This window comes from Argopecten irradians, chromosome 9, assembly GCF_041381155.1.
Source record: "Argopecten irradians isolate NY chromosome 9, Ai_NY, whole genome shotgun sequence".
Taxonomy (NCBI): Eukaryota; Metazoa; Mollusca; class Bivalvia; order Pectinida; family Pectinidae; genus Argopecten; species Argopecten irradians.
Genome location: NC_091142.1, coordinates 9,831,257 through 9,839,074, shown reverse-complemented (window position 1 = coordinate 9,839,074; position 7,818 = coordinate 9,831,257). Strand labels below are relative to the sequence as shown.

General features: G+C 34.3%; 1 protein-coding gene across 2 annotated transcripts in view; it reads right to left on the bottom strand.

Annotated features, from left to right (window-relative positions):
• The window catches only part of LOC138331389 (uncharacterized), a 157,660-nt gene that overhangs the window by 63,768 nt on the left and 86,074 nt on the right, over window positions 1–7,818 (bottom strand). The window lies entirely within an intron of this gene.

The window sequence follows — 7,818 nt, the reverse complement described above, 5'->3', positions numbered from 1 at the left end:
ATACTTTTCTCCATTCTCAGCAGTTAAAATTATGAAAGGAATTATTTTAACAACATAAAAATTAAACAAAATGAGTAAAACGAAAGGATAGTTTCAAATCAACCGAAAACTGAATATTTGTTTCAAATGTTTTTATTTCATTAATAACATTTTGTGAAAGTTATCTCCCCTAGTTTATTGCTAATATCTAATCAATACTTCTGAGTCCACCTTATAATTTGAATGTTTAAAATTTAGTTTTTGATACAATTTCAATGTAATGCATTAAATTAATGTATGTACAGGAGAAAAACCGAAAATTGTAGATTAGTCAAGTTGAACGACAAATTGAGACCAGGAGGCCCGAGCATTGTTCATTATCTTGACTAATCTACAGTTTGAGGTGTCTCTCTTACTTAAAACATGGCACTCTGATGTACAGTGCTAACTATGGCTATTATGTATAACTAATCCACAGCTATACAAGTAAGACTTTCAATCACTTCGGACACCAAGAATAAAAGATATAATATGTCTACACTGGTCATTCATTGCATGACATTTTCATAAAAATCCATACCAATATATTCATTTTGTGATATTTCAAGCTGTTTAAATGAGAAGCAGAACATTAACTTGGATATAACTTGTCAGAAATTCACGTGATTTGGATGATTACCATGGAAACATATTGTTTTTATTGATTTTGATTATACAGCATTACGTTAACAAGGTTTACATATGAGTATGACTACTACATGTAAGTTTAAAGTTGTACGGTCAATCGCTTTCGCTCTTTTTGTGGTAGTGAAAACTGTTCAAGTGTTATATATATTTTTCTCCGTTTGTCTGAGCTTTAAACTATCTAATTTTACCACTTTTAATAAAGTTGCAGCACCGGAAATATTTATAATTATAAAAGTAAAAAATCTTTTTGAAGTGAACACATGAAAAATAGGCTCGAAAGATGCCGAACCATTCCGAACTCTTCCGAACGTCGTCGCGACAATATCGAAGTAACACGAGAGTTGTGAAAGCAGGAGAAAATGTCAACAATTCTTCATAAACAAAACATGTGGTCGACCTCAACAGACTGCATCTACAAAGAAAATAATGCTCGCACATTACGATATTTGATAGACACAATATTTTACGGCAATGTGTGAATTGGTTGTTTCAAACAATCCTGTGTAAGCCATTTAAGTCATTTAAGCCGGAAGAAAAACGTAAACAAACACATGCGCGCTTACGCTAGTTACCTGATACGATCCGTCATAACCAGAAGTCATTGAACATGACAGTGATTGAAGGCGCTTTATTCAAAACCAGGAAAACATTATCCCTAGATTTCGGCTCTCTTATACATGAAGGCTGACATATGCTTTTGGGGAGCTAGATAATTAAGTTACATGTCAATGTTTAAATATCAAATATTTAAGTGACATATCGTTACAGTGTAATTAGTATGCATTATAACTTTAACTGAAATGAGTGTGGAACGAAAGATTCCTAAAAGTGGAAATTCTGAACTACCTTACTAAGTATGCTTGTCTAAAAGACCTAAAATCGCTGAGGATTTCACGAAGCCGCATACTCATCCTACATATACACACTACAAGTTAAAAAGTCTGTCCCATCAGAAAAATATGTGTGTTAAATTTTGCTAGTGCATAATTATATATTTCACCGTGTGAAATCGTTAGAACAGATGCTGGAAAGGAACTCGCCATCGACCATAAATATAGAATTTAGTAATACATTACTATTATATATCTATTCAGTGATGGGATGGTGGAAACAAAAAAGGATAACTATTTATGATTTAAGGTAATGCCTCATATGTATCATTATTACATTATCAGTGTTACTAATAGTTTACAATCATGCATAAAATTGTGGTTTGTTTGTTTCTCGTAACCAGTGAACTGCAAAATAAAGACACGTACAAAACGCACTAATTTCGTTCCCACTCACTAATTGGGTTATCGTTTGTAGATCAAATTATATTCAATATCCACCAAATTGTCGAGATGGTAATGCGTTTTACTATAATATATATATTTTTGTACCTGATCCATTGTCAAGTTTAGAAATAAAGATGATGATAATGATGATGACGATGATGAAAATCATGGAATGATGATGATATAGATGATGGTTGTTGTGATGACGATGATGATTTATGATGATGATATGAGTAAGATGTTTGAGAATGAGTGTGATAGCGATACTAAATATGAATACGAATAAAATCATTTAGCTATGTGTAGTATATTGCACATGAAAAAAGAAATAACAATAAATAATAGAATTTAATTCGCAAGAATTATTACTGGTTTACTTTCATATGTAATTGTTTCAGCTTTATATTAAGAAACGTTTGGTTTTGGTTTTATTAGTTTAACTTCCTATTACAGACAGGGTCATTTAAGGACGTGAATGATTTGTTGGTGGAGGAAAGCCGGACTACACGGAGAAAAACTACCGTCCAACGGCCAGTAACTTGCAACTGTCCCGCATAGAATTCGAACCTGCATCCCAGAGATGGAGGGCTTGCGGAAATATGTCGGGACATCATAACCACTCGGCCACCTGAACCGGGCCTTGAGACACATTCTAATAGACGCAAATGATAAAACTTACAGTTTAGTCTACAAAAATCGAGAATAATTTAGCACCAAATTATCTCCATTCACTTCTTTCTCCAAAAGTCGCTAATGCTAATAACTATGCTTTAAGAACTAACAGCAATTATAGAAATCCTCTTCACAGACTTTCTCTTACTGATTCTTCTTTAATACATTCTTCTCTGCATGTATGTGGAATGACTTGGATGAAGCGACTAGATCATCACCTTCATTAGCAACTTTTGAAAAAAAGTATATCATGATGAAAAAGATCCAGCCTATTACAATTTTGGTGACACGAATACAAATGTTGCACATATTTTCAGTGTCTATTGTCTCCTGTTTCGTCATTGTATGTTACGAGAAGGCCTTTCAAAGTTGTAATAACTTTTGGCTGATCTCTTTATCTTTTGACAATAAAATATGTTTAAACCAAAATCTTTCAAATTTCCAAACATTCCTATCTTTGACTATTCAGATGGCAACGTATCTATATATAGATGTACGTATTGTCGGGAAATTTATTCTATATTCGCTGAAGTTATATGTCAGCTGACTGAAAATGATATGTATATTCATCAGACAAACATTATCTACACAATGTTACACCTCATTTATTATTAATTACTGAATTTGATGTCACTATGAGCCGTACACCTCGTTTGCTATAAGCCTTACATCCTCTAAATATGGTAACGTCGGGTTTCCGCGCAATTTACAGATTTGTTTTATATATTTCTTTTCCATTGTGATATGAAAAAAGAATCGACCAATCAGAAAGCCAGATTAAGTATAAAAACAAAGAAAAAATAATTATTGGTGAATTCAGTGAAATGTTAGTTGTAGTGAGTGGCTCAGAAAACAGGGTATAGAGGTGAGGGGTTGGGGCCCTGGAGAGGGTAGACAAAAGAAGGGAGGACATGTTCGATGAATTGTACATAATAATTTTGCTAGTTATATTATGCGTCCAAGGAAGGGAGATAACTTGTTTATGATGAGTTTGTCATGACCATCAGAGACTGAAGGTATTAACGTGCATGTATACATGTACATCTCATTGATATGCATGACTGACCAGGTAAAACATGGTCTGTTAATCCCCGCCGTTACGGTAACATAGACATCATTAAATAATACTGACCTATAGTTGTGCATTTGTTTTAAAGCAAATTCCGGTAGTTTGACTCCTGTGGGTTTATCATACAATTGTTTCTAGACTTTATGGTATTAAATCAAAACACTTCACATCCATTACTCTCCTAAGAAGGCTGGCCGCATTAACCAATGATTCAAAAGAAGTAATGTTGATTAATTACGTATTTTAATTGTTTTGCTACAGCCGGATTCGTGCTTACCATTCTACGTTTTGATAGATTTTATATTGTTATTTCCATAACAACATCTGGGACTTAAACCTATAGGGTCTGTAACGCTTATAAATGTATATACATTGTAGCAACGCTTCTCTGCAAACTTGTGTTAAGTGATATCATGGCATTATAGTATTATGTAACTACTCTGGTGAAAAGCCATATTCTGAACTTTTATTCTTATATACATTTTTCGAAATAGGTCAATGTTCAGTCATTTCATTATAGAGGAATGGTATAAGTTCATTGTTTCAATTAAATTAATTGTAAGGTATAAATATGTAATTCCAAATGTGATTTTTAAGTGATTTTGGAGCCATACCAAGCACAAATTTAAAATCCGAGTTTCAAAAAATACATGTATACAGATAGTCTACACAACATTGAGGGGAGTGTGTGATTAGGGACATAAAGCCAAAATGTGTTAAATCTTCTATGTGACATATGAGAATATCACTGAGAAAGGTGGTAGGTTTCGCCCAACCAAATAAATTTTTTTTTTTTAAAATCTGATAAACGGAAGAAATGGTATAAAACATATGAAAATACCTCAATTTAAGTTCTTAATGCGTATGAGATTGAACAAATGTGTCTTGAATATAAAATTGAATGAAATCCTTGATTTATTACGATCGTCAGGCTGACAGAATTGTAGCTGATTGCCCTATTTACAAGGTAGGTTCACCGTTAAACATAACAACTGTAATGCTATATAGACAATTATTCCGAATTTGCATATTACACAGTTATCTGCACTTGCGGGTAGGTATTGATTGTGACGTCATGTGTTTGCGAGCGTAGCGTCATACTTTTCGAAGAAAACGACGTGAATTGCGCTCACAAAATAATGACGTAACAATCGATACCTACCCGCAAGGAAGATACCTCTGTAATATGCAAAGACGGAATATGTTTCTCAAAACAATTTTATAGGCGATCAAGTGTGTATCCGGAATTTTAATGTTATCTTTGTATGTTAATATGTATTCTTCCGAAATATATGTGTCCGTTCATTAACGGCAATTGTTTCAAATTCAGCATATTAATATGATCCAAATATGACCCCCTGATGAGATGTTGGATATCAGCACAAAACTATGGCATGCGGAAACGACTCCCACATTATGTAACCATATGACTTCTCAATAACACATGCTATTATGTGTGATGGATACCAACTCGTAGAAGTTTGAGACAACGATTCAAGTTGACGATGTTTCCATGAATATTTCAGAATATTTTATAGTCATGTGTTAAAACAAACAATTAAAATTGGGGGCAATTTCCGGAGTAAACAATATATGATGACAGGGACATCTCAACCCGCATGAAAAAATTTGGCAAGTAAACCCGTGGCTATGCCGTTGTCAGTATAATGCGACCATGTGGGATGTGTTACTTGATTGAGTCATTGATATACAGTGTAATACTATAAAAAGGGAAAAAGTTCCATTTTACAAGACGACACAACACTAATATACCACAGACAAACAAACAATCAAACAGCCGAAATACATGTTGTATGTGATTGATTCAAAATCCAAAGATTAGCCTATTTTTTAGATATATGTTTATTAGTTCGGCAGTTCGGACACCGGTTTTCTTGTTTCGTGGTTCAGTTTGTCAAGTTTTGACACGAAAGTTTGCATAATTTGTTTAACTTTGTGAAACAGAAACCACATACGTATTGAAATTTCATATCTGTATGGGGAGCAACGTATCCAAGTACAATTACTTCATTTACCAGGTCTATAACGTTTCATAATAGACTAACTTGTAAATTCATCATTGATTTCGCTTGAAGATATTGCAAACCTGAAATAAGTCAATGGTCACTGTCATCCATTCGGTTAAGTTTTGTTGACTTATAGAAAGTGCGTTTTCATTATTCGACTGAACCTAACCGCATCTTATCAGATTTTTAAATCAGAAACTTTGACGTGAGATCCGCCAAGGGCTCCGGTGAGAGTATTGTACTGAATACCCTTTTTTTGTCAACATAACTCATGGTTATGTATATAGCGTATTAACGTAATGTTTGTCACGTCTCAACGCACATGGCATGTTTTTATTAGCACTATAAGATATATTATTATTGTATATTTTATTTGTTTATAATAACATTTGCTTCAGTGGCATGGCTGACAGCTGATGCTGGAGAAGTAAAGTTATTTTAACATCGATGGACTGACATTTACTAGTATCGCATTTTTAATTATCGTGGAAACAAAAGTGTTTTTACTTAGATGTATCTATTTATAAGAGCAATAAGAATTGTATTTCAATTTTACGACATTTAAATTAGTCAAACCAGTTGAAACACCAGACTTTACGAAATTTATAAAGGTTGCTGCATGAAGAATAATTTCAAGGGGTCTGTAAAACAACAATATTCGACAATAAAAGTTCCTGCTGACAACGCATCGTCACGTAATATAATATACGTATATCATAAATTTACAAAAATCAAATGTCTGTGCGATGCTTATGTAATATGTACGTATTTGATTAACTATAGCGTAATTATAGGGTAATACTCTGCTATCATTTCTTAAATCCAATTTTGTAGCAGAAGATTGATATTGGTTTATCACAGCACGTGATCATTAACACAAGCAGCTCTGATTGGTTTGTCACAGCACGTGATCATTAACACAAGCAGCTCTGATTGGTTTGTCACAGCACGTGATCATTAACACAAGCAGCTCTGATTGGTTTGTCACAGCACGTGATCATTAACACAAGCAGCTCTGTAGGTAAGGCGTTTGAATTGTACCAGCAGCCTCTATTGCATGGTCGTAAAATCGACTAACTTTAGTATCATATATTTTCTCTTCTTCCTACTCAACTTTCTTTTTCCTAACATCTCCCTTGACACCGCCTCACTTTTGGTTTTCTGTTGAGCGCTCGCTCCTGTGGGGTAGGCTCTAGGTTCTGTCCCCTGGCCAAAGTGGTATACGTAGCTTCTGCTCCCCCAAAACACGCACCATACACTTCACACACGCTACACACCGCATTCATGGGAGGCCGTCCTCACATAACACTGGCTGTTTATAGGACGTTAATTAATCAAACTAGCACGAGAATGTACCAAAACTAGCACCTTCGACTACTCACCATCCTAGTTTTTATTTATACAGTAGAATCTCCCGGGTATGGGTAAATGTCGTGAGTGTCCGTGGAACTTTGACACTGGAGACCCATGACACTACTATTGTTCCCATGCTGGACACCGTAATGGACAGGACGACACAAAATATCACAGGTGGCTCCAAAACACAACCAAAACGAAGAAACACAGATTAACCTAGAATAACTCAAATTATTTTCAAGAGAATGCGTAAATTCAGAGTCTCAGTTGTCGAACTAAAACTATATGAGTTCTGTTAATAACGATCGCAAAATCGAGATGAGAATTAAGGATCTGCTCTGGAGAAAAGTTTTATTTTAATATAGATTTTTGGTAATAGGAATTCATACCAAACGTCAAAATGTAAGGAAAAAATAATATATCGGTGTGCTTGATTTTGAGCTAATATGAATCAAAGATAGCTTTTTGAGGTAGTTTTGTGATTTTACCGGAATTTCACTGTTTTGAGCCTTCACTCGAAAATTTCAACCTATTAGTTTTGCTCAGAACAGCTGTGTGTGTTACCCGTATCCCCTAAATGTTGTAGATGAAAATACCTTGGATTTTATTTTTTTCTTACATTTGAGGTTACTTTACAAAATTGCAAAATTGGTTAAAACGCATTCAGTGGTATGTTTTTCAATATTTGCAACCGATATGGTAAGATAAATACTGGTATCCTATTCTAAAACCCGTGTAATCGGCCGCTACT